Source organism: Corapipo altera, unplaced genomic scaffold (genome assembly GCF_003945725.1).
Source record: "Corapipo altera isolate COAL_440 unplaced genomic scaffold, ASM394572v1 44b, whole genome shotgun sequence".
NCBI lineage: Eukaryota > Metazoa > Chordata > Aves > Passeriformes > Pipridae > Corapipo > Corapipo altera.
The window spans coordinates 3,614,902-3,627,295 of NW_020884932.1; the positions used below are offsets into that span (position 1 = coordinate 3,614,902).

The following is a 12,394-nucleotide window of genomic DNA, read 5'->3' on the forward strand; positions in this document are numbered from 1 at the left end:
TTGAGAAAACAGAAAAGGTGCTCATAAGTCTCTGGCAAGGGATCAATCCATTTGCAGTGTGAATGTACACCACTCAATAATTGAGCACACCTGGAATGCTAAGCTTTGAAAGAGACTCTTTATACACCCAGCAGCTTCTTCCAAAGACACTTCTTCACAGAGTATTTGCACAGTGCTCTAAGCACTCAAAAACACTACAACCCCTAAAGACCCACCTTCTACAAAAATGGCTACAATAATTTTACTACCAGATACACTGAATTGCATATACCCGAACGGAAGGGATCAGCCTCCTGCTATTTCAACACATCAGGCTTTTCAAAAAAAGGGCATGCATTATGCAATTTTAGTTCAGAGAAACGAAGACAATGTTCACCATTAATTATGCTTTCTGCCAAAAATGTTCACACTGAAGCTGCTTTTGTGCTTGTTTAAAAAGTTCCACTGTTGCCTATATAAAGGGGAGAAATTTTACAGAAAACATAGTCAGCGAATTGCAAAACTGCCTAGGACCTTAAACTTCTCTCCAAATGTTATTGCTGAGCTCTGTCAAGCACAAGGAGAAAGCTCTATTCTGCATAACGCAAACCAAAATGGAAATGTTATTGCCCCTGCCCAGACGGGGAAGAAGATGATAGTTTGCTTTTTAGTTATTATTTCAAGAAGACCAAACTCATAAGAGGAAAATTAGTCTTTTAAGGCCAAAGATTAAGGTTATTAATGAGCAGGATGATTAATTACATCCAAGCGCAGAAGTGATGAACTTTGTGTGCCTTAGTGCGAGTGACATGGGGGAGAGGTGAGTGGAACTGCTACTGCCACAGCAAGAGTCAAAAGCCAGGAGCACAAAGTTTCTAGGTGAAGAGAAGGGGATGAACTAGACCATTTATAATATTTGTTTGCTAACATAACTGTAAATAAATAAACCAGGAGAATTAGGTATTTCTTATCGTTCTGCTTTGAGCATTTAGTATGCTGCCAAGCAAGTTAAAGATGGTTTATGAATCTGAAGAAAGTCACATGGATTAATGTTAAAACATATCAGTCTTGTATTTATACATACATCAAACAGAACAGAAAAATCAAGATAAAAATGTCCTTGTGAGAATGTCATTTACTTTGGCAAGAAAAAAAACCCACAACAAAAAGCCCTCTCCTCATTCATACAATTCACATAACACATGTAATTACTGTGTATTTTAACCACAGCTATAATTTAGCCTCATGACTCCCAATACTCAGGAACACAAGCTATATAATTTTCATAAACAGTGATTACCCAAATGATCTGGTGGTCTAAGTTCAGATAAATCTATACCTACTGGTAAATCTGTACCTTTTCTTCAGTTTTTCACAATTTCTGTAAGGACAATTATGTACTTATACATTCACACAGACTGAACCAGCATTTCTAAGACTCGGTCCTTCCCCGCCCTCAAGGAAACAGGTTAACCTTCACTGCATTATTTAAAAATCTTATTAAAATTGTTATGCTGGTTTGCGAGCTCAAAACAGGGCTGACATAATTAAAGACTCATGCCTGACAACGATGTTTAGTTTACAGTAACATCATATTGCATTAAAAAATGAGAAAGAGAACAGTAATTTAGGTATTTCGATTTTCAAACAGAAGTCTTAGCCTTGACACATCAGGAGCAGGGATAGTCCTGAACAGGACTGGGATAGTCCTGAACACAGACTTTCAGGTTTTTTTTCCTAGACTCTGAGCGTTTTTTTCCTCCTGAGGTTTTGTTTCCCAAAGCAAAGGAACGAAAGTCACAGGAAAAGCAGACTCCTATTTAACAGAGGAATTAGTTTGACAAGTCACACCAAAGTCAGTATTAGCAAAGACTGACTGAAAGCTAAACAAATACACAGTGATTAAAACTGTGGGTTTAGTCCTGAACAGCACACTTTACCAGTGAAATAAAAATTAATCTCTCTTGCAAGTGCAAGAAGTGGTTTCACTCCGATAAAAGTGCTACAGTTCTCTCTCAGAAATATTGAGCTAAACTGGGGGGGAAAAATAAGAAAAACTTATAGCTGTGTAACCTATAGCTGGAAGGAGCCTCAAGGCACCTCAGTCTGAAAGTTTGGAGACTCATTTCTGCAGTGCAGAGTTATGAGACTGTGCAGTGCACAGTTATGAGACCTCCAATTCTGTCTGGAGGACAAATTTGTTATTTAACGTACTTGACTATTTAATGCTTGGTTTAGAGGCATCATTAGACAACAAAATGAAAAATCAGTAATTGGTACATAAACACCGTACCTTTTTTGAGAAATATGTGTAGTTTAGTGTTCATTATCTCAAGAGTCAATCTATAGGAGCTTAGAGTCTCAGCTTCTCTCTTACATGACCCGATTAGAGGGTTTTTTAATACCTTGTTCTTACATACACAAACATCTGCTTTTGTTTATGTTGTCCAACTAGATATTTTCATATAAATAATACAACAACAACAATACTGTAGGGGGGAGGAAGTAGTAACTTGCCCTAACTGGTTTGCCCTCCAACCATGCTGCATATGAATTTAATTTATCACACAGATAGAATATGTCAGTTCCTCCTGGTCTGGAGCAAACAATAGGTAAACAATGGGGCTTAAGGGCTTAATCTTGGTGTCAGGCTACAACAGGCCGCTAGGTAAGTGTGCATACAATGACAACACACACATCAATTCAGCTTAATGACATGACAGAGCAAAGACTTGTTCTTTTTATCTGGAAGGCATTTGGCATTACAGGAACAACTAAAAAACATGTAATATACAAATCAGAAATGTAAACAAAACAAATAAAAATCCACTTCCTGCTACAATGAACACTTAAAATATGCTATTACACCCTATATAAATTAAGTAACTGTCTTTTGATCTGCTATAAGCCATGTCCAAAAAAGCTTGTTTTTCATGGCCTGTGACCACCAAAGAACGTGCAAAAAATGAACAAACAAATGATGTGAGCCTCAAGAAGTACCTGAAAGCTACCTGAGGTTCTGATGATGTAAAACCTACAAAAAGCTTAAAACCAACATTATCATCAACCTGCTGATTTTCATGTAATTACTCATGCTAGTGAAGTCAAAAGGACATGGGTATGACTTGCAAAACTACAGTATTACTAGTACATTGCAACCATTTCCTTTATTAGAAGTCCATTAACACTGAACTTCAGGAAGAGGTAACATTTTCATTTTGTCATATAAACTACGTGAATTTCAAGTTTAGCCAATTACACAAAAACAATTCTAGAAGGAAAAAAAAAAAAAAGAAAAAAGAGAGGCCCGGGCAGATCACTGACATTTTTTTTAAGGTACTTGGTTTGTTCTTTTATACACTTTAACAAGCATACTCCAAATAGCTTTTACAACACACAGAGTATCTTAAGAGCTGACAACACTAAAGTTAACTTTTAATCGCCACCAAAAGGAAGCAAACATACATAACTAGTCATACGATATTCATGACAGCTAAAGTAGGCAGTTTAGATCTGCAGGACAGGATGTCCCTTTAAATAAAACCAACAAACTCCACTTGATAGACAGAAACTGCAAGAGTTCATTTTTAAGTTTATTTCATTTTTCTGTACATAAAACTGCATTGATTAAAACACTGTGTATTTAATCTTCCTTTGCAACAGACATGCAAGGAAGTGTGCTTTCTAACAGGATATTTACCTATGCTTCTCCCTCCTGTCACACCTCCAAACAGCCGAAATCTAACAACAAGCTTATCAAAACCTGCCAAAGCATGTTCTAGGAGGGATAATAATAAAGGAATATCAGTATTTATATATTTTGTTTCCTAATGGCTAATGCAAGGCCTATCTGATCAGCAGAAGCAGAATGAAACAGCCCAGTTATGCTGAGAATTTTTGGCAGTCTCCTGCAGATTCATCCAGATATCCATCAGCATGGCAGTTTCCAACCTCTGGTTTACAAAACTCTGGAGGGTCAATGGGACATTTCTAACAGGTCTATGAAAGGCAGCTAAAAAAAGCAAGCCTATTATTAGCAGGCTTAAATTTGCTATAGAGAGCTGTACCTCCATTGGAATATTTTTGTGACTCTACACATGGTTAAAAAAAACAACCGACCAACCAACAAAACAAACCTGATCCCAATTCAAAACCTCAAACAGGTAAAAACCTGCTCTTGGGTTAAAATGGCAAAAGCAATAGGGAAGAATTGGGCACAGAAGTTAACACTGTGCTTACAGGACACCCGATGACTCAGATCAAATGATCACAGTGCAAAGTCAGCCCTACTCCAGACACCCTGGGAGGAGATAACAGGATTGTGCCTACCACAGATACTTTTTCATTTTTCTTCTGGAAATTCCGGCTACATTAAGGAATATAGTTACAGCCTAAGTATGACATTACCACTACCCATATGCTTTTAGCAAGAGGTTCACAAACATCTCGAGATTCCCCTGAAACCTTTGGCTCCTGAAGTCATGCAATTTCAATAGTTTCAGTTCCCATGCTGAAGAAAAATGGCATAAAGAAATCAGTATGTCAATTATATTAAATCTATTAAAAATAATCTTAAAAAAATTACAAGGTTTAAAATAAATATATGTTTTTGTCCTGATGATAAATGCACAGGCTTGGATTACCTCCCTTGAAAAGGGGAAAAGAGAGTACATAAAACCAGATGGTAACCCTTTTATAACATTTTTCTATACATGAAGAGAGTAAGAGGATGTATAACAATGCTTTATAGTCAGAGTTCAGAAAACTTTATATCATTAACTATTTTGATGAATCATAATTTTCTATTGATGAATCAATATTTTCTATTTTTAACTTATTTCTTATTTTGAAGAGGCCACACGTGAACAAGACCTTAGTAAAAATGGATCACACTAAAATCATACTCTTATTATTTTTTACTAGAAGCATCTTAATAGAGGGGAAGACTTAATTGAAGTCATGCATTTCTGAAGAACACATTTGAATAGGAGTACAAATACATCAAGGGAACTCCTCCCTAAGGAGAGCAAGGGGAGGGGGAAATTACCTCAAAGGTGCCTGTAGGATCTGGAAACTCTATTCTGAGGCCCTGGATTGGGCTGAGAGTGACAGGCTCAAGAGGAATGCAGCCACATAGGGCACAAAACGCTCAGTCCTGCCCTAATTTATGTCAGTCCAGACAAGAAGCAATTTGAACAGTGCCAGAGGAATTGCATTAGAACTGTAAGGAAAATAAGGCCATGTTTTCTCAATTACAAATATAGGGGTTTCCCTATCCTGATGGTTGCGGTATGCAGTCTCTCAGGGCAGACAGTAACAGCTTCCTGGTTAATGTCTGCATCCTTTCTGTTTAACTAATAGATATGTATTGTATAAATAAATGATAATGCAATTAAGACTGACCTAAGAGTCTGAGTTATCTGGTAAGTGATTGCACCCCCACCTAAAAGGCCTGTCAGCTGCCAGCTTGAGCAAAGGAGAGCAAAGACAATGTAGTTACTGTCCAAGGTACAAAAACACTGGACCACTATAGATGAGTGACAAAATTGGGGCAATATCTAGGAACAGGACACAAATCACAAGGGCAACAGAGACTGAGGTCAGACTTGAATCTCACTTGGTCTGATCACAAAGTTAGTGATCTCAATAAGGCTTTGATCAGAGACAGAAGGTACTTTATAATACTGTCATTAAGTATGAACCATTACAAAATAATGTAACTTTTTCCCGATCAGAGCTGCAAGGGGAACAGAGAAATTCTGTCACTTCAATCTTACAGTTTCCCAATAAGACTAAATACACACAAGCTACTTAACCTATGTCAAAAGAGAACTATTAATCCTGAACATACAAACTATCTTTGTTGCATCGTCACCTATCTGGAGTTAAGCATCAGAAGGAAAGAGCAATCTTGCAGGAGGGACTGCACTAGGAAACAGAAAACAACAGATGGGGATGTCATGCTTTCCCACAGCATTGCAGTTACCCTGAATACACAGCCTCATGAGAGACAAAACACAAGAAGCTGCCCTGGTCTTCTAGACAGCTTTGCAATTTTGATGATGATTCAAGACTTAAAACAGCAAACCCCTGGATTAAGGGAATTTAAATTCACGATTTGTCCTGTATCAATTTTTTTTTTAACAAAAGACAAAAATTAAAGGGGAAGGTTTATCTATATAACCGGTATTATTTTTAGCATCTATTTTAAAAGCTACACAACTTTCATGGCAAAAGGAATATATCCTCCAAAGCAGAAGAGTTGCAGCTTTAAAGTTTTAATCATAATAAGAAGCTGGTAGAACCACTCTGGTCCAAAAAAATATTCTAAATACTACCTTCCAAGTCAGAAAGAGCACTTACAACTATCAGACATACGTTTTCACTCAAGATGGTCTAATGCTGCATCTGCTGCTGCTATAGCCACTCCTTCCCAATCATATCACTCACTCTCCCTGATTTTATTCCCCCACTTGCAGTTTGTTCTTCTTCCTTACCACACAGGAGTAGGTAAGACACAGGTATGAAGGCTGTAAGGCATTCAGGTTTTAAATCTAAATACTACACCTAAGCAGATACCTAAACCAAATACAGAAAATACACAGAGCACACATTAAAATAGCACAAAAATAACACAGGGACCGAAAAAATTATCACCTCTATCCTGCAAAGGTCTGAAGGTAAAATCATGACTAGAAGAAGCCTATGCTGCTACTTCAGAGAACTGGAAAAACCTGCAGTTCAAAGCTGCTGTATGTTAAAGCTTTTGAAATGTAGCTAAGGACGTCTGAGTTGGCAAACTAAGTTTTGCTCACGGTTGCATTAGCAAGCAGAAGGGATCCCTGCCTCCATAAAATATACAGTTTTTATGTCTAAACCTTAATTTTGTTATCCTTTTAAATACTGAGAGTTCAAGCCCAGACCAACTACAATATATAATATGCTACTTATCTATTCTATTCTGTATTGGACATCAGTAATTCAAGTAGTCATTGCAACAACACAAAGATGTATATCACATTACTATCTTTCTTTATCACCTCCTATAGCCCTCTCTGTATCTATGTTTTGGTTCTACTGCCTTTCCACTGGGCCTGTATATGTCTTTTTTTTTTTTTTTTTTTAAATAGCATAGTACTTTACCCTACCTTTATTCACTCATACTGTTTCAGCTTGAGTCCATTTGCTTTAACTTCTGCATGCTGCACCACGTTTAAGCCTGGTCACCCCTGTCAGTTCTGCATTATTGCAAAACTCAGCTGAACTTCACAAACACCAGCCCAGCAGCAAAAACATCAACAAGGGCCCTGCGTTTCCTCTCATTCAACATTCCTCTGCTGTCCACGGGTATTAACAGTGAGTTTTCCACATCCTTGTTTTAGTTGCTGTTCTACTTGCTCCTGGAACAGCATTTCCCAACATTTTTCTAGCTGAACTCTGCTGTTGTAGTCTTCCCTCTTATTTCCATACCTTCCCATCACTATCCTCTGCTATTTTTTTTTCCCTTTTCTTGCACTCCTTCTCCCACAGCAGCACCAGTTCTATATGGTGACCCTGTAACCTGGTGGGGCAAAGAGATATGAGGCTACAAGCCTAGATAAATCTGTCATTTCAGCCCCCAAAAGCACTCCTGAGTACTCTCCCACCCTGGGGGCACAGCCAGGAGCAAGCGACAGGAGTTAACACGCCAGTGCTCCTATGCAGTAAGAGCCAGAGTAACCTGGCTGCACCTTGTTCGTAACACCTTGCACCCACTAGCAGGAAATTGCTGCTGTGTGGGGAGGTCTTTGGCACCCACAGCCTGCAGAGACAAGCTGGCTCGCTCTTTTGGACTCCCTCTCAAAAGGACAACGTGTAAAGTGTTACTGGCAGACTTGCTGCACTGCAGTTCCAGTCAAGTTAAGGGCTATCTTTTTTTTCATATTATCTGCACGACCCAAACATGCAGCTCTCATTAGGAAAGCTTTAACTTCTCATTTTCTCTTATACAACCTTAAGCTTCAGATTAGTTACATGGACAAGTCAAATATGATGTTCCAGGTGCAATCGTTCACATTTAGTTTTCTTCAACCAGCTAAGCACAGGACAGAGAAAATAAAACCTGACAAAACACTATTCTATCGTGTCATATTTTACGTTACCTGCTGTCTTCCATCAGGAAGGCAGAACAGTTGTATTCCAGAACATCACCCTAAGAAAAAGGTCATGTCTACACTGCAGAGGGACCAGAGAAAAGTGTAAGCTCAGCCAACTAACATCTGCAGAGACTGGACGAGCTACAGCCAAGCCATTTTCAGACTGACACCACTGTGGGAGCCAATCTAGTCTCTTCTACAGGAGAGATGCCCCGTTACAGATATATGGGAAATGTCTGCACAGTAAAGCTTCATTGCTCCATGAGCAAGTTTTCCTGAAAAAACGCAACACATGGGTTTAAACTGCACTGACTATGAGACACTGCTAGCTTCTGTTCTGCTGGGAGATGCACAGCAATCTACCCATCAAGAAAAGTAAATTCATATTAGATATAAAAAAGATTCACCAAAGCTGAGTTACCATTGCCCAGGATACATACATACTGCTGAAGACTATAAATTCTTCTTTGCTAACACAAGGGGAGCTGCCCAGAAAAGACACATAAGTACTTGGGCACAGCAGACATGCATCTGCTGAGGAATTAAGCATTCATCTTCTTGCAACCTACTTCCGATAGTTAAACTACATTTGTGTATTTTTGTCTACTACCAAACAAGCAATTTCAAACTGAAATACACACCCTTGTCTGTAATTGCACCACCTAAAACAAAAATTAAAAGGAAGTAGAAACATACACAAAAATACTCAGTAGGTATTAAATGTTGCAACAAATATTTTGGCCTTTAGGCAGGCCTTATATTTGCCCTTTTATAAACCTACAACTGCACTTAGCTTCTGGGTCGCACCTTCTAAATCTCAATGAGCATTCAGTCAGACACAACTTCCTACCACCAGCAGCTCCCGCTGGTATGACAAACACTATTGCATCAGTGAGACAGCACCAAGAGCTACGCTGACAGAGTCATAGTGTTTGAAGGACCGGCTCTTTATTGCACAGGGAGGCTGCATCTTTAACGACATGTGAATGGCATGGCTCCTCTTATGATGACTCTTATCACCAAAATGCCTGTAACACTGCACAAAAGACTTATTTGTTGCTTTCATTAAGCAAAGAAAAACATGGTACTCACTAACGCCTTGCTATCTACACCACCAGACACCCAATGCAGTCACTCATTGCAACCCACCAGTCAGTATCAGAACAATCCACTGTATGAGAACAACCATCCGAATTTGGGTTCCTTCCTCACAGATCTGACATTGCACACCTCTGCCGTCTCAAGAATCCGGCAAAAAAATCACTCTTTTGCACACTGAAAAACACAGTTTAGCTTTTCTAAATTAGGATCAAAGGAAAGAAACCTAAACAAGTTTTGTGTCCATCCTGTGTCCCTCAATGGCACACAGGCAGCGGGAGAGCCTACCAAGGACCAGATTGCTGCCTCCTCCTCCCCAAGGCCTGTTTTCTTGAAGACTGTTTTCTAATGATCCATCATGAACTCTTGCTTCTTAAAAATTACTTTACAGAACTACTCCAGTAATACTTAGAAGCTGCCGTTCTAAACAAGTCCGGATCGCTTCCTATTGCCATGTAGCTCACCCATCCACTTCAACTAAACCCTCAACAGTGCAGCACCATGGTTTCAACACAGATCACTCCCGATGCCGAGGTCACACCCGGCCGATGGTCCCATCGGACAGGTGCAGTCACACGCCGGGTGACCGCGGCCACCTCCAGAACGAGAGGGTGAGCTCCACTCGCTGTCCAGCTGTTCGCTGGACACGTCCCATCGCTGCAACGCACGCACAGATTACAGGACCCCGTTCCACCACTGCAATCCATTAACAAGTCACAGGACCCCGACGAAAACGCTGGAGACTTCGAGTTTAAATTTCCTGCCGAGGGGACTCAACGCTGCTCCGAAAGGCCGCGGAGCAGACCTAAACCACGTATTTAGCCCGGTATTATTTAACGTGTTTAGCCTCGCAGTATTTAAAGCCCAGTGCTGGACGGCGGCGAGGGGAGAGCGGGAGCCCACCTCCCGTTTCCCGACCGAAGCCAGAAGCTCCTGGAGACGCCGCCGCTGGACACGACCCGCCGCCAGCCCTTGCCGGGGGCCCCGCGGAGGGATGCGGGCACCGCTCGGCCCCCGGGCGGCGGGGCCATCCTGCGGTTCCCGCACGGCCCGGGGGGCTGCGCGGACAGCGGGGACAGCGGCAGGGCCGGGGGCAGCTGGCGGCGCGGCGCAGGCGGCGGCGGGATGGCCGCTCCGCTCCGGCGGCCCGCTCCCGTGCCCGGCTCTCGCTCCCGCCTCCCGCTCCCGCCCCACTCCGCCGGCGCACACACCTGCCCGGCGCCCCCCCCGCCCCGCGTTGTCAGTCGCACCCACCTACCCCACTGGCCGCCGCCGCCGCCGCGGGTCCGGCGCGCCCCGCCGCCGCCCCCGCGCCGGCAGCGGCACGGCACGGAACGGCACCCCCCCTTCCGCCGCCCCTTACGCGGGCTCGGCGAGGAAGGAGGTGGAGCGGCCGCGGGGAGGAACCAGGAAGTGAACGGCGGCGGCGGCGGGAGGCAGAGCACACCCTGCCCTGTCCCGGCCGACCCGCGGGCGGGCACCGGCACCGGGCGCCGCTGGGGCGAGCTTGTGCCATGGGCGCGTCTCGGGCGTGCGGGTTTTGTGAGGGAAAAAGCCCTACCACTTTTTTGTTTTTACATGGGAGCGGATGGTTCTGCCTCCCTGCGCACCGCTGAGCCCCCAGCCAGGTTCAGGGTGGTTTCGGCTTGCAGGTATCCAAAATCCTTCAGCACCCAAGAAGGAGCGGGTGCAGCGGAAGGCAGTGAGGATGACCGGGGGACTTGAGCATCTCTCTGAGGAAAGGCTGAGGGAATTGAGCCTGTTTGGCCCTGAGAAGAATCAAAGAAACATAGAATCAGCCGGGTTGGAAAGGACCTCTGAGATCATTAAGTCCAACCCTTGATCCACTACCACCATGGTTACTAGACCATGGCACTAAGTGCCACATCCAGTCTCATCTTAAAAACCTCCAGGGACTGAGAATCCACCACTTCCCTGGGCAGCCCATTCCAGTGCCTGATTACCCTCTCTGTAAAGAATTTCTTCCTAATATCTAACCTAAACCTCCCCTGGCAGAGCTTAAGACCATGTCCTCTTGTCTTACTGATGCTGCCTGGGAGAAGAGACCAACCCCCAACTGGCTACAACCTCCTGTCAGGGAGTTGTAGAGAGTGATGAGGTCTCCCCCGAGCCTCCTCTTTTCCAGACTAAACAACCCCAGCTCCCTCAGCCTCTCCTCATAGGACTTGTGCTCAAGTCCCTTCACCAGCATCATTGCTCTTCTCTGGACCTGCTCCAGCACCTCAATATCCTTCCTGAACTGAGGGGCCCAGAACTGGACAGAGTACTCGACAGGGCTGAGTACAGGGGCAGAATCACTTCCCTGGACCTGTTGGCCACACTGTTCCTGGTACAGGCCAGGATGCCATTGGCCTTCTTGGCCACCTGGGCACACTGCTGGCTGAGACAACTGAGAGGGGACCTCGTTAATTTGTGTAAATACCTAAAGGAAGGGTGCCAAGAAGATGGAGTCAGGCTCTTCTTGGTAGTACCAAGCAATGGGATGAGAGGCAACGGGCAGAAACTGATGCACAGGAAGTTCCCCCAGAATATGAGGAAAAACTTCGTTACTGTGGGAGTGATTGTGCACTGGAACAGGTTGTCAGAGAGGTTGTTGATCTTCCTCACTGGAGATATTCAAGAACCATCCTGTGCCATGTGTTCCTTGCTTAAGCAGGAAGGTTGAACCAGATGATGCACAGTGGTCCCTTCCAACCTTACCCATTCTATGATTCTGTGACAGAGCATGCTGCTGCAGGTGTCATGTTTGGAGTGTGAGCAGGGGTTGAGTTTGCTTGACACTCTCCACGTTCAGTGGCTGCTTTCAGTATTTGTGGCTTCACCAGGCATTAATCACATAGTGTGAATCTTCACATTCCAGGGGGTTCCCTCAGGCTGGCTTTATTTTAGCCAACTCGTGTCATTCATTTACTATAATGAGGTTAGAGGAAAAGACATTGCTTTGCCTTTGTTAAAAAAAATAAACAAAACAACAAAACAAAATCAAGAAACTAGTGGCATTCTTTTTTGTCTGGCAGCCTTCACTACAGCCTTGCATTGGAATTTGAATGCTCTCAGAAATAAATGCTCTTTAGGGCAAGAGGATGCCTTCTGCCCCTCCCTAAAAAACGAGCCAAACCTGGGCTCTTCCAGCCTTTGGAAAAATGCTGTCTGCATGTGAA

At 43.1% G+C, this 12,394-nt stretch overlaps 1 protein-coding gene across 5 annotated transcripts in view; it reads right to left on the reverse strand.

The window, feature by feature from the left end:
• The window catches only part of ZDHHC3 (zinc finger DHHC-type containing 3), a 33,824-nt gene extending 23,255 nt beyond the window's left edge, over nt 1-10,569 (reverse strand). For 2 of the 5 annotated variants that reach the window (XM_027659368.1, XM_027659370.1), the window contains exon 1: nt 10,471-10,567. The gene's annotated coding sequence lies outside the window, so the exon portion shown is untranslated. Of the gene's footprint in view, nt 1-10,466 lie in introns of all 5 variants that reach the window. The other 3 variants (XM_027659365.1, XM_027659366.1, XM_027659367.1) reach the window with 3 other exon arrangements.
• Nucleotides 10,570-12,394: the final 1,825 nt, after the last annotated feature.